Source organism: Hirundo rustica, chromosome 17 (genome assembly GCF_015227805.2).
Source record: "Hirundo rustica isolate bHirRus1 chromosome 17, bHirRus1.pri.v3, whole genome shotgun sequence".
Classification (NCBI taxonomy): domain Eukaryota; kingdom Metazoa; phylum Chordata; class Aves; order Passeriformes; family Hirundinidae; genus Hirundo; species Hirundo rustica.
In genome coordinates, this window is record NC_053466.1 from 11,087,069 (window position 1) to 11,102,622 (window position 15,554).

At 40.4% G+C, this 15,554-nt stretch overlaps 2 protein-coding genes across 2 annotated transcripts in view; one reads left to right on the top strand and one right to left on the bottom strand.

Annotated features, from left to right (window-relative positions):
- Positions 1-15,554, bottom strand: part of RSPH14 (radial spoke head 14 homolog) — a 72,528-nt gene that overhangs the window by 5,770 nt on the left and 51,204 nt on the right. The window lies entirely within an intron of this gene.
- The window catches only part of GNAZ (G protein subunit alpha z), a 49,768-nt gene continuing 45,186 nt past the window's right edge, over positions 10,973-15,554 (top strand). The window contains exon 1 of the mRNA XM_040080937.1: positions 10,973-11,286. The gene's annotated coding sequence lies outside the window, so the exon portion shown is untranslated. The remainder of the gene's footprint in view (positions 11,287-15,554) is intronic.

Consider the following 15,554-nt stretch of genomic DNA (forward strand, 5'->3'; position numbering starts at 1 on the left):
CATACAGCCAGGAAGTATAACCAGCATCCAGCTTTCACTTCTTTGTGTCTGGATGTTTCAATTATCTTTAATATATTCCACCAATACATTCATCCAGCCAGGGCTGCTTTCACTGGTCCTTATCCCTTCCAGTTAATGTTTATTGACTTTCTTTGCCTCAGATATCCCTCATTCATTGCACTTCATGTGCAAACTTCTTCTGGTGCTGGCCTTTACTGCAGTCCTGGTGTGAAACCCAACAAAGCCACTTTGTGTCTGTGTCCATAAGCTGCTGAGATAATGTACAATGTTGTCTAGAACAGCTTTGATTTTGTGCAGCCATTAAGCAATATTTATTCTGGGGCTGCTGGTGCTCATTTTGTCTGGACACTTGGGATGTTCTAATTTTTTTCTTTTTTAATTGATTTTGTTTTACCAGACCAGGTCTCTGTAGCAAGAGCTTTCTTGTCTACTGTTTTTGTCAAGCTGTCTGAGGTCAAATGCTGTTGTGCTACTAGAGAGAGCTTCCCGGATATAAATATAGAAACAAAGATGAATTGTTTGACCTTGTCAAAAGTCTCAATGCGGTGAAGAGAAAGAGGGTGGAGAGGAAAGGCCATCAATAACAACAAAAAGAGAGCATCTAACAGTGAGACTGAAATTTCCACGTGGAAATTCGTCATGGTTTTCCCAGGGGAAGCACAGGTTGAAAGGTCTAGGGAGGGAAAAGGGAGGAGGCAAAATCAGTGGCAAATTGTTTGGGAGTCACATATAAATGAGAGTGGTCTCAGATCCTTGGATCTTAGTGAGCAAGCAATAGGAGGGGAAAGTAAGCTGGTGTTTTGAGGAGTTCTGTACTGAAAAATACAGTGGCATCCTCAGGATATCGACTTTTTCATCAAAATACTGCCCTTTCAAAGGGGATTTGTCTATTGCACAGAGTGTTCTAGATACCCTAGACCCAGTGAAGTAGTTGGGAAAAATGTTTTCAAGATGTAAATAGTTGCATTTGCAGCTGCAGAGTTAACGTCATTATTGATCTGTTTTTCTGAGAACTTGTAATCTTCCCTTGGGCTGCTTTTTATCTGAGCACTCATCTCTTCCTTCTCATAACTCTCTGGCCACTCTCATCTTCCCTTTCCTGATTTCTTTTCAAATAGGCCCAAAGAGGAGTTGCCAGTTATTCTGTTCTCTCACTACGGCTGCGGGGCACGTAAACAAGTTAAATTTTGTAGAAGACAAAGGAGTTACTTACAGTACGTAACAGTGGTGTTTTGGTTTGGTTTTCAATTACATAAACCAAGTCACATTGCAAATCCTTTTCCCTAAAAATGCTGGTTTTCAACTCAAAATGTTTGTTTTGGTCGAAGCGTGTGACTCGCGCATGGCCACAAAGTGATGATTGGTGTACTAGAACCTAGAAAAATGATATGGAACCACAGATTCTCTAGAATATGAATCTTTGTTGGCACCTTGGGTGTCTCTCTGCGATGATCACACAATGATTTAAAATGCTCAGTAAAAGCATTTGTGCTTAGGAAGGGGCACACAGCAAAAGCAAAGCAGAGCCATGGGAGGGGAATCTGCTGCCTGGCATCACAGCCAGCTGGGGCAGCCGTGGGGGAGCTCACGGCCTGAGGAGCCGTGAGGAGCCAAGTGATTCTGACAAAACTCCCAGAGCAGCAGCTCTTTGCTTGCCCTGAAATAGTTTTTCACATTTCAGAGGGAAGCAAGGGTTTATTACCCATCACAGACATGGCAAACACAGTGCTGGGGTGATGCTTCCTTTGTGCCAAGAGTGATACTTTGAGTGACAAGATGGGCTCAGGGGGTGCTGCCCCTGCACACCTTCCTTAACAACTCCTTGCTCACTACTGATTAAATGGAAAAAAATATCATTTATTCTGGGAAGATCTCTGAGTCACCTGTCACAAGAGCACAGTTTATGAACCCTGTCGTAGCTTATTTAGTGTTAAGATTCAGCATTTTGATTCTCAGTGCTCCCAGCATTATGGCTGTGTCAGGGAGTAGATTGAATATAATACTAGAAATACTATAAACCTGGGCTGAACTTCCTGATGAGTTTGGAGCAGGAGGCAGACCACGCTTAATGAACTACAGCTCACCTGCCTGGAACCCATCAGCCTCACCAAGCCTTCTACCTGAAGAGGTGAATTCTCTTGATATCTTTGAAAATCAAAATATTTTCCTCTTCTTTGCAAGAATAGTTCTCTGTCTTTCCATGACAATTTAACAGGAACAAACAGCAGTGTCCCAAAGGATGACTGTGCCTAGAGACAGAGGCTGTCTCTTATCTGAAAGGACTGAGGGCTGGGAAGTCTCTGTTTACATGAACTGAAGAGCTACTGGGATATTGGAGAACTGAGGAAAACACTTCAGAGATTGGGTCAGACCAGAAATAGTAAACAGTTCTGTACTAAACCATCTCAAATGGGAGCATTGGCTGGATGCATTTATCTTACAACAGCCTTAGGGATTCACCAGGTACAAAATCACAACGTCAACAGTAGTGTCAGTCAGATCCTCATTAAAAATACAACAGCTTCATAAAACTTTATGAGCTTTATAAAAGCATTATGTGATTGGCTTTTGAAGGCACTGAGAATTTTTCCAATACTCAGGATTTTGGGATGCTGTCTGAATGAAAGTTATGACAGAAATTAAGGTTAGAAAAGCATTAAAAATCGGCAGTACCCTGCAGGAACACATAATGTGGCTGCGTCTGGGGATGATTTAAAAACCCAAAATGTTTCCAGCATTAACAAGGAACAAGAAAGATTGGTCTGATAAACCAGAGGTTCCTAAGGCTCAGTAAAGAATGAAAGAAATTCCTGCATATCTCGTTTTTGTTTTCAGAAACTTTGCTTTAGAGTGTGTGCAATTGTAATATCAAAGCACCACTGAAAAAGTTAACATAGAAACTACATCTGAAATGTCTGCATTAGCTTCTCTGGTATAATGTAGAAATCCAAGAAACAGGTTAGTTAAAAAAAAATAAAGTAATTAAGACTGCCTACAACCACCTGGTTGAAAGGAGGGTGTTTAATTATTGAAATCATTCATGGCCAATGAAAAGAGAAATAATATCTAAAGAATTAAAAAATGTTAGGCTGCAGAATGTATTTTATCACATCTCTAAAAACTCTGTGGATGAATTAGACAGAATAGACTTGTCTTTCACATAGAAATTTTCCAAAATGAGAAATAAACCCTGGGTTCTATTTTTGTACAAAAATTATCTACAGTCCCAGGTCAATAACTGCCCAAGAGAAGTCCCCTCATTCTGACTGATGGCAGTGTCAGATCCTTCAGTGGGAAACCCCCAAAAAACAAAGGTGGAAATAATGAAATGTGTTCTCTGTTGTAATAGTGCATAGTCCAGCAACTGTGGATTGCTGCTCATTCATAAGGAAACTGAAGGCAGTCTCCAAAATGAAAGCAGCTTCTCATTTTATTGAAACTATACTGACTTATCATATATAAGAAAGCACACAATCAAAATGAAAGAGAAATTATTGTTTTCCCTTGTTCTAATTGTTGGCAGTCTGCCTGTAAGTTGCAAGATAAGCTGTCTTATCTTTTGCAGGGGTTTTATTCAGCCCTTCTGAACTCCAGCTGCTTGCACCTCCCTTTTTAGTAAATTTCTGTAAGTTTTCTAAATTTGTGACTTCACCTCTAGACACATTCACAGTCATCCTATGTACCCAAAGGTGTGAATGCATGTGCACACACACAGCATGCATTTCACTGTTCTTCCATGCAGATTAACCACACAAATTGGGAAATTGCTCGGATTTTATTTTTCTGACAAAATATTTTTATCGTTTTTTAAAAATAATAAAAATCTAAGAAAAAAGTTTGGAAAAATTCACCCATTTTTCTTGTTCTTTTAGATGAAGAAGGAAATGTCACCCTGAAATTTATTAATTTCCTCTATAGGGAAAACTTTGCCAAAATACATGAAGGAAGGAAAGCAATCTGATGTGCGCTACTTGTGCCAAAGTCCTCAGATCAATAACTGAAGAGAAAATTAAAGCCTTAAGATAACTACTCCCAAAAAGATGACCTCAGCCACTGAGGCTATCCCATTTCAGATTTTGCAAGTCAGAATTTATCTTTTTTTTTTTTTTTTTTTTCTGCTGGTCAGTAATGGACATGTGTAGTTCTAAGATGAGACTAAGAGGGACCAGTGCAGCCTTTAACCATAAAGGACTCTTGAATTTCAGCTTCCACCAGTTCCCACTGTGACAAGCAGCGTTCACAGGAGGCAGTGGATTTACTGTGCCTGACAGAAAACATTCAGAACAGAACCTGGACTGGCACATCTACAAACACCAGCTTAAATCTTGCATTTTGTACTTCACACTGAGCATTTACATCAAGTGTTAACAGTTCCTGTAGCAAGTTTCAGTCACAGAAAAATTGATGCTGGAAGGTGAACATGACATTATCAGTTTGACGACCGTTCATATGGTTATTACTTCCATTGTAGCAATTTTTGGAGATTCCTGTGGAGGAAGGTCTGCCCTGTCACAGAGGTTTGTAAAGATCTCCTACAGAGATTGTCTGCCTGGCTGGGGTGGAAGGAGTGGATGGGGATGAGGGAGGCAAACATTTGTTTCATGCAAGTCAGTTGAACAGCTGAGAAACCGTTCAGAGCCATTTTACCACTAATAAAATGAGTTTTAAACTTTTAAGTCCAGCTGTCTTACAAGCCCCTAATGTAAGAGCAATGCACAATTGCAAGTTTTCAGAACTTCTGAGAAAATAGGTTGAAAGAAGAATAAATCTTTCCTCTTTTGGGGCAGAGGGCCAAATAATTAAGGCAGCATGACTGAAGGTCAAGGAACACTTTTCTCTATCTTAAATTTCTATATCTGGAAGTTATACCTGTGCAATTGGAATGCATTGCAAAATGGCATTACACAACCAAGGGACCATTAGAACATCTTGCTTATCTTTAAGGTTCACCTTCTGTAACTGGTGAATTAACCCCACACACGCTCAGGCATTAGGGAACATTTTTTCAGTTTTTTCCTTAGGAGAAGGAAAGTCAATAAGATGGTGACAGTGTTCTTTGAACTTCCATAGTACAACTGAATGGCAATCCATCAGAAACAGAGCTATATGAATAAGAATGTTTCCTATGGAGATTTGATTATACTAATGTCAAACATTAAAAATGAGAAGCTTAAAGCAACCAAATATCTAGAATTAATTATGTGTCAGATTCTGAAGAATTTTGTTTGGAAAATTAACCTAAACTTGCTTTGAAGATATGAATCATTGCACAGACTGAAAACTGAACAGACTGAAAGACTGCAAATATTGGTAGGAGACAACAGGAAGGAATTAATGGGAACATGAATTCAGACTCATTGTGTAAGCACTTCTTTTTTACATCTTCCCCAACGTTAGAAGGGTGGGAGATGTTATGTTATGCTATGTTATGTATTTGTTATGTTACATCATTTTAAAAATGACCTGATAGAAATTTCGAAGAAGATGGAACTGGAGAAATCACAGTGCTGACAAATCCACTGTTTCTATTTGCTGGTCAGGCCTGCTGGCAAAGCTGCAACGAGGCAATTTTATCCTACAGTTCATACTGCTTTCCACTGGTGCCAAGATGAGCACAATTGACTGGTGAGAACTGATAAAACCTCCTGAAAAGAAGAATACAGTACTACAGGTGGGTGAAATCCTTTTCTGCTTCAGATGCTCTGGCTAGGCAATTTTGTTTGAAATGAGAGCAGAAGAAACACATCTTGATTGGAACCCCAGGCCCAGATGGCTGCACGATGTGAGTGGAGCTGGGTGGAAAAGCAGATTGAGCCTCTCCTCTCCGCTCAGACCTGCTGCTTTGCAGATTCCATGTTTTCCATGGGAAGCCATGTTCTTAAGGGAAACTGCTTTCTGCTATTTAAGGAAAATTGCAGTCTGTTGTGACTGAGGCTCTACAATAGTGCTTTCCAGTGTCTTTTAGCCTGTATTTTAGTTCAAGCAAAGAAAAATTCAAAAATCTTAACTGAATACAAGCCTGCCAAGGTGTGGGCTGCTTTGAGGATTATTTGTTTTTTGAAGAACCTCCCCAGTAAATGTTGAGCACAACAGCAAAATGAAGCTGTTACTTAACCTGGACTAAAATATTAGGTCTAGCTTCTATAAACATGTCAGATTAAGCACAGGCGCTTCAACAGTACTACTTATGTGCTTATCTGTAAGAAATTAGACACAGAGAGTTCAAAACACTCTTAAACGGAAACAGAGAACACACTTTGTGTGTCTACTTTGCACTTTGAGGAGGTGGGTTGGTAGATAGATGGGAAATTCTTAGAGTTTGTGTAGATGCTAAACCACCTGTGGGCCTGACATTGAATAAGTGGACAATTGTCTAAACCAGTTACTTAGTCCTGACTGCAGTATTCCAAATTTTTTAAGAACTGGACTGGCATTTGAAGTCTCCATAGTAAAGTTGCATGGATGTTCCCAGCTCTTCTTCCATAGCTTCCCAGAATTACCTTTGTGTCCTCAAAAAAAATTATCACCCTTTTTCCTTTTTTAAACTACCAAATAATTTCTGTTAATCAGACACAAGAAGGTTATAGAACAGACAAATAACAGCTAAATTGTAGTTATATCTTGTGGTTTTTACATGAAGAACCACATGCTTCAAGGATACAAGAAAATGTAAAGTCCAATCATAACATTTTTCCTAAGTATCTATTAAAATATATATAATCCTTCTGAGGGCCCAGTTTGATACTTCTTCAGCTGGTAAGAGCATAAGTGGCAAAACTAAATATATCTGAATCCAATACATTTCATTTTGTTTGTTATTACAAAAAGTTTTAAAACCCCACTAAATGCCTACCCACGTCCTCAGGTGGGACAGAGCTACTTTCAAAGCACTCTTCAGTGAATATTAAATCATTCTTATGGAGTGGAAAACCCCCAGCCAGGGGCTGATGATTGCAGGTGGGAAGAGGGCACCCTAAGAATAACCAACAGCCTTGCACAGACCACTTTTAACAGAAGATCTGAAGCTGGTACAAATTATTTAAAAAGCCTTGGTTTCAAAAAAATTTCTGGCATTCTTTAATAGCATCTCTTGGGTGTAATTCCCAAAGATCTCTGTATTTTGATCTCAAGCGATTTTTTCTGTTCAACCTTCACAGATCCTTTGTTGTGTACTTTACTAAGTGATCCCCAATTGAGATTAACATTTGAGGGGTCTTGTTTTTTTCCCATTCCTTTCCCCTTAATAGTGAAAGATGAGGAAAGAATAATTTATTTATTTATATTATTCATTCATTTATTTATTTATTTATTTATTTATTTTTTCTTTGATTCACTCTTTTTTATTTTAATTTTTTTTTTTTAAATAACATAATAATGCAGTCTTGAAGGGTGGGCTCTTGACAAAGAACTATGTTCCTTTATCTTATTTCACTGTATCACTATAGCTTTCTTCATGGATTCATCCCAAAGCTTAGGATAGGTAAGGACTGTTGTCAAGGTTTCCTGCACAGGAAAGCCAAGGTATCTTCCAGGGCTCTGGGAGAGCAGCTCTCCTCCAGCTGCTGGATTTAATGTTTGTTTTCCTCAACTTGGCTTCAGTAACAACTGCTGATGCAGCAGCTGAAACAATGAGCTGCAAACAGAGAGGTACATAATAGAGCCGTGAAGGAAGGGATGTAAAACACTCAGCATTTGTGGGGTTTGGTTGTTGTTTTCTTTTTAAAGTTCTTTTTTAGTTGATTGTGATATTAGATGCAATGCATTGTCTGGGTTCACATTCTCAAACGTCTCTCATGATTTGCTCTCATAGGAAGAGTAAACTGCTGATATTAAGAAAAACCCTCAGTTAACTGAAGGGTGAGAGAAGATAAAAGGGTGAAATCTTGGTAGAAAGTGAATTTTCATCTTAAATGATGAAGCCAAATGAGATCAGGCTGATACCACCTGATAGAAGGTGCATTCATGATTTTTCCCCACCATCTCACAGTCACTGATACAAAGCAACAATATATATCAGATAGACATAAATATCAGATCCCAATCATCTGTACATGACGCTATTTTAAATTCTTCCACGTGAGAAAAATGGTTAAAAATAAAAACACATCCTTTTTATTCTTCTTTAAATGTTCTGTTCGGTTCTTCATGCTGAGAGAATCACAGACCTGTCTATAAATATCTAACCCAGATCTACAATTGCTTGTTAAAAAGAGAGTGTTTGGTAGAAGATTGAATGAAATACAAAATGTCTTTTATTATATTTTTATTGCAGACCAGATGTGGCCTCTCAATTTACCCTCTATCATTTAGAGATGTACATTCACCAAGAACATTGCATGTCTGCATATAAATATTTTCGTGTTGTCATGGTGTAATAAAGGGTAATTGATTAGAAAAATCCCTATGGGATTTTCCACTTAAGAGCACATTTTTGTTTTAGCACTATTGTCTTCAAAATAAACATGTATGAATGCATCTATTTTGATTGATCCAGCAGAAAGCAGCAGCAAACAGGCAAGGCTTTGGCTTTTGGTTAATGAATAGCACTGGCAAGTTGAGTGGAACTCGTGCAGCCATCAGGCCCAGGGGTTGTGTCTCAGACACTGCACCTCAGCAGCCAAACGCTGCTCCCTTCAAACTCAAACCTGCTCTGCTGGGGGAAACATGGTGACCTCCCTGACACAGAGGAGGAAATGGAAATCCAGTCAGATTGCTACAGGTTCCTAAAACTACTCTGTATTTCCACACAAACTATTCACTTTCTATGAATAATAAACAGAGAGACAGAATACACAGAAATAACACTTTCTGTTATTTCTGTGGATTCAGTCTATTTGTTCACAAAGCACAACATTCAGAGTTCTGGGCTAAGGACCTGGATTTCTGTGCTGTTTGACTTGGGCATTTAATCACCTGTCCAGGCTATTTGGAGACTTATTTCTCTTTAAATTCCTGCGGGAGCTTAGCTACATGTAATGCAATCAATACGTGCTGAAAGGCCTTAATTGAGAATTTCTGGATGCAGGACAAGGTACGACTGAAGAAAACTTAGACATATCTGATGAGGCATTTTTCAGACAAGTTGGTTTTTAACTCTGCCATTAATCAACAGCAAGCTCCCACACGGTGGTGTTGAAATAATAGCCCCTAAACTCCTTAGACCTGTCCCATTCCTCAGGTACTGCATGTTTGTAATTCCTTCACTGCCAACATCTGATCTGTGCTCTGGTGCCTCCCTCAAAGCTGCAGGTAAGCAGGTGTTTTGTTCTAGCAGTGGGAAATGCCTGAAATTGCTCTCTCTGTGGACAGCGTGCAAACGATGATCGGCCTGGCCAGGATGATGGCGGCTGGTGCTTTATTTCTGCCACACTTGGTTAGTGTGTGGAAGATGCCTTTCCTCACATATCAAGTACTATACTAAAGATACATGTAATGTGACAGTTTCTATAGTAACTCCTTGTTCTTTATGGAATTGCAGATTAAACCTGTACACCTTGTTATTGTTCTTTTATCCTATTATCTAGACTACTCAGTTACCGCAGGTACATTTTTTTTATTCTATTCCCTTGCCAACATAACTATATCAGGGATTTATGCACTTGCAAGAACAGATTATATATGAAAACCAAAACACTTAAAAGTTTTAAAATGACCACTATCTGATCTTATAAATACACTGAGGTGTTAGTGCATGTATATTGAAAGCTAAAATTTCAACACTAGACTGTAAAAATATTTTTATTAAAGCAGGTCAAAATTATGATTTGAATATTATTGTTTTGCTGGGAGAACAATGCAAGTTATATGTATGACTTTTCTAACAAATTTTACTAGAACGAATTTACCAGTCTAGATATACTGGTAAACTTTTAATGTGAACAAGGTCTAAGACTCCTTATTACAGGAAATTTTTCTTTACGTGGTATACTGATTTTTACATGAAATTATTTCCTTATTATAATTCACCAATGCTACAGCTCTGCTGATAATATCGGTACTGGAAGTGATATCATTTACAGGAATCAGATGCTTTCTGTTTTGTATTATGTTAGCCTTATTGTGGGAAAAAATGCCTGCATCCCGTCTGTGTGTGTGTGTCTCTGTTGCCATCTCCAGCAGAAGTATATCAGTAACAAATCAAGCTTATAAAATTAGCAGTGTAGGGAGAAATCAGCTACTTGATCAGGGCTGCAGATTCAACAGTGCAACTAGTATTGTAGCCACAAGGAAAAAGAGACTGGGAAAAATGTAAAATATAAATCGGGTAAATCCATAAATGAGATGAAAAGAAAATTATACTCATCGTTGATTAAAAAAACAAAACAAAAAAACCCCAACCCGTAGTAAATGACACATACACAAATGCAAAAGGCAGAAGGGGAAAATCAGAAAAAACACATGCCCAGTACAGAGAGGAACTGAGTGATGGTAGAAGCGGAGAGCAAAGAGTAAATAAATTCCGTGTAACTGAAGAAACTGTTTTTCCTCCCTTTACCCTTGACCGTATCCTTCCAACACGTATGCGACCGGTTCGCCCTAAAACACGCATTGTGAAATCCACGCTAGAACTGGCGCTGCCGCCAGCGCCGGGCACTGCCGTGCTGCGGCGAACATGGACCCGCGGAGCGGCCCCGGGTGCGGATGCCGTTGTGCAGAGGCAGAGCCCGCGGCACGTCTGTACCCGCACATTATGTAACGCGCGAGTGCAGCGGAGCGTACGAGCCGGGAAAGAGCCACAAACCCCTCGCCAACACCCAGCTCCTTCAGCGGGGCGGGGGCTGCGGGGGCTGCGGGCCCGGCCGCCCCCCGGGCGGGAGCCGGAGCGGAGCCGGAGCGGAGCGGAGCCGCCCGCCGGCCGCGCCGCCGCCCCGCCCGCGGTACCCCCGGCGTTGGCGTGGAAACGGGCTGGCGGCTCCGGCTCCTCCTCCAGCGCCAGCCCCGCGCTCCCCCTGCCCGGCTCCCCGGCGAGAGCGCGGAGCACCTCCCTGTCTCCCGCGGGGGGCCGCCGGACAAGCGCTCCCGCTGCCGCCTTTAGAACAGCCCGGGGTTTTACCCGTTGTGTTTTCTAGGGAGAAGATGGGAAAGGGCAGGTTCCAGCTCCTGCTGGGGCTGCGGGGCTAGTCCCTGCAGTCGCGGCGTGGTCTGCTCGTCAAATCACAGATGCTGATGTGAAAAAGGGCCAAAGCAGAGGAGAGGCGTCAGTGGATGCGAGCGTTTGTACCGATGGATTGAGGAGGTGGAGGCTGCCTGCCTGGTGCTGGAGAGGTGAGTGCAATATTCCGCATTTCCTTCTCTCTTAAATCAGTTCAGCGATGAACATTTCCAAAATAAAAAGGCACTTCTAAAGCAAGAAGGAAAAGATGTCATTTTGAAACAATAAGCTACGCTTCTGCTGGATAAAAAATATGAGTGTCACTGTGAGGTAGGAACATTTCGCCGTGTGTAGACAAAAAATAGTAAAGGGGAGGCAGGCTGCTGATACAGTGAAAATGACCTTCTCAAGGGATACTGGCCTTCTATTACTGCTGCTTCAGCCTGGGCCCTTTTTCTAAAAATTAAGTGGTCTCCCTTTCCTAGCCTGAATTGTAACCCATTAATAGCCAGTACCTGAGCCTTAACAAGATCTGTTGCGTTCCCTTAATGATTCCAAAAGGTAATCCATTAGATTCTGCCTGTTGGGAGAAGAACCTCCACACTATGGAGCACCTCCTTCCATGCAGCCTGGATAACATTCTACCAGAAAAGGCTCCTGCTGCCAAATTTCTGTAATAAATCCTCCTGGTAACAGTCTCATCTGCTCATTGGAAGGATGTGTGGCTCTGCAGAGCCTGGATGTGTTCCCTCTCCCTGTGAGCCCATGCATGTGAAGGAATGAGGAGGGTTTATATTCATCTGCACCTGTGAACGGCTCCTATCTGCACTTGTGAACCACAAGTTTTTTGATATCTTTGAATTTGCATTTTGGGTGAGTGCTTCATACACAGAATCCCCAAGCCTTCAATGCTAGCTGAGAGAGCTGCAGACAAATAGATGTCAGTTTAATTTCTGCTCGCAGAACTGATCTGATCTGCTTTTGGCTGTTTCACTGTAGAAGCTTTTTAACGTGTGTTCTTGCAGTATTTATTCTGCAAGATACTGACCTATCTCAACATCTTCCTGGGAAGATTTGAGAAAAAATCACTGGTTTCCTCCAGTATTTCTTTATATTTGTTTATATCCATTTTCTGATAGCCTCACACCCACAATTTGATTTTTATTTGGGCTCGGTATTTCGTGCCGTTGTCAGTCACACCCTTTGGGTGGCCATCAGCATTTCATCTATAGAGGTTACAGCAGCAGGTCAGGTGCTGTGAATACCTACTTGTGGATCACAAAGGGGCAAAAAATGAGTGTGTATTTTTGGACTTAGGGGAAATATTTTCTGCCTTTATGGATATAGATGTTCAAAGTCCGAGCTGATGCCTTAGGTGCTGTTATGGGCAGAAATCCTCACTTTTCTTCAACAGGCACAGATTTGACAGCTGAACAGACACAGCTCTGCAGAACAGAGAGTGTTCTGCCATTAACTTGGCTGTCTCCATCAAATCATTTGTTTGGAAGCTATCATGCAAAAAGCACAGATCCCTGCCCTTGGATAAAGGACATTATCAGAGGAGAGGCCTATGTGTATTGAAGGATGAAGATTTAGTCTTCAAGAAGCCAGTGACAGGTGTAATCAAAATATAACCTCCTAGTTATAAGGCATATTTAGGAGAAAAACTCATACTGTCTTTCATTACCAAAGCACTGATCACATTTTCAGAGAAGAATCCCCCTCTGTGTACATAGATATGCTTATAAGGAAAAGAAGCTGATTAATTCTGTGTAAGCCATGGAAATTTCACTCTGACAATGGACCTTAGAGAGGGGAATAAACTCCGCGTGCTACATAAAGAATGCTGCACGTCTGGCTGAGATTATGTGCTTGTCACTTCACAGGCCACTGGTGAGCAGAGTTGAGTAAGTCTTCTGGAGGTACTACCTTCAATTTTGTAAGCCTCCAGTACAGTTTCATGTTTCAGTTGCAGGCCTTGGTTTTGAATCTAGTGGTGATAATCTAAAAATAACCAGCCAGGTAGCTCTGAAGGGCTGAAGTGAAAGTGTTCTGGTTGTCTCAGTTCTGATTACACACTGATGGAACAAGGTATGTTAAATTTTAAGAAGTGTAGATAGAAACAGAAATTTGTCCCTTCTTAAGGCATCTACCTGCTAAGCGGTGGGGAAGGCGATAAGGATAACAGAAAATTCAGTGGGTAATAAAAGCTCAAATCCTTAAATGGTGAAGTCAGCTCTTCCTCTCCAGCTTAAGCAGATAAGGATTTTGACAGCAGATAGAGCCTTGGTTGATACACAGAGTCCAGGCAATATCAGGGAACGATGTCTTTTTCCCTCTCTCCCCCTCCATGAATTAAAGAAAAATACTTTCAATTCCTTTGGGTTAAATCACAGTAATCCTACCTATTTCAGAAGAAATTCTTCAGATTTATGTAACTGAAAATGAGAGTTGAATCTGACTATTTCTGCTAAAGTTTTGGTCCTGCTTTCACAGGAGTCCTTGGAAGTTTTGTGACGTATTTCAGTGGGAGAGAGCCCAGCACACACGGTTTCACTGGTCAGGTTCTCTCTTGCCTTTAGGAACAGCAAGGTTTGTAGTTGGTTTCAGTGAGGTCACCGGCTCAATGATAAATTCAGTGCATCACAAACTGTAATTCATAAATTATCAGTTATTTGAATCATGCTTTTTTTACTGAGAAAATGGGAGTCTTACTCCCGTGTTAAGGCTGACAGTACCCACCCTCAGCAGTAACAGTTGCTTCACAAGAAATCAGCTATTTTCTTTTATCTAAGAGAAAACTTATTCAAAGCCCCTTAAAAATCAAAATCTTGGTCTACATGCATAAAATCATATTTATACTTAGAGAGAAGAATTGTCCTGTTTTTGTTAAAGAAGAAGGCTAAATTTTGTTCTTTGTGACCCCCAAAGTATCCAGAATAAATCCACATCCATTATGAGTTACAACAAATTCCCTTTACTGACTTGAGAGGATAATACGACTTGCATTTTGTATGTTATATTCAAAGTTCACATTTTTATTAAACTTTCCAGAATTCAAGAGTGGTGATTAGGAAGTCCAAATTTCAGCTATTATATTGATGAAAGAATAATCCCAAACAGGAAAAATGATAGTGTTCCAAAGCAACAAAAATCGATTTTCTTCACAAAGTTCCCTGGCAATTTAAAGTATGGGGAATAGATAAGATGACAGAGAAGGGCTAAATTCAGTTTGATTTATTCTGTTATTGAATCTGGAGCTGATACATATTAGCAATTTATGTTGTTTTAGCTTTCAAGTGGAATCAAGGACAGAACCTAACCCTTGACATGAAGGCTACAGAGAAAACTCTCTTCTCTGAACTATGGCTTTTCCTCAGCACTGAAGGGCACTGGTGGAGCTGGATGGAAGGAACAGATTGGTGATGGGGTCATCTCTTCCATCCTATCCAGACTTCAAACATTGGTTACTATTAAATACATTTAAAATCACAACTAAAAAAACACATGGCAAAAGTTCAGGAGACAAGAGCTTTATATGCTTTCTTTTTTTTTAACCTCTCCAGGTCAGAGCATTTTCTGTGGTTCAGCAGAAGCTTGACTCTCCTCAAAATCCCATTTTCTTATTTAGTATTGGACACTCAGTGAATCATTAGGGAACATAGTTTTACTCAACAAATCCTATTTGCCTTTTGTTTTCTCTTTAAGCCCATTATACCGGAGTTATTTCTTCTCTGGATTCCTAAACCACCGCATCAAAAAGACAAATGCGATAACACTTCCACATGATTCTACATTGCAGAAATAACCTGTTGGATTATCAGTCAGCATCTTGGCCAATAGAAAAACTTAAAGAGGCAAATCCAAAAATTCCAGGTATTTGTTTTGCCCACACATGTCAAGAATAATGACCAGAAAGTAAATAATAATTTCATAGGAACTACAATTGGTTAATCTGTTATTTTTACAGTGGATTTATTAAATAGTAATTGCCTAGACTTGGCAGATGGAAGGAATTATTCTCATCACTTTCAGATGTCCATAATATGGACATGCACATATGGAGCAGTTGTTAATGCTTCCTTTTTAGCTGGTGGAAGAAAAAGAGATTTCTCCATTGGAGTTACCCAGATCAGCTTCTGACCACCACGTTAGCGTGAGATTGAGCTGACCTCTGGAAATGACAGCTCCTCTCCACTGCCTCCGAGGGAAGCACTGAGTGAGGAGCTCTGAAGGAGCCACCTACATGCAGATGCTAAATCTGCACTGATGAATCCCACTCTTACTGTCTATAAGGTAATGTTTAACCAAGATTTACTAGTTAATTATGAAGATATTTTCATGGTGCACCATAAATATTTATAAGTGATAATGCAGTTGCCATTCCCTACCTACCAGCCCTGTTTCCCTGGTAGTGACTGGGCTGGCAGTGGCTTGCTTG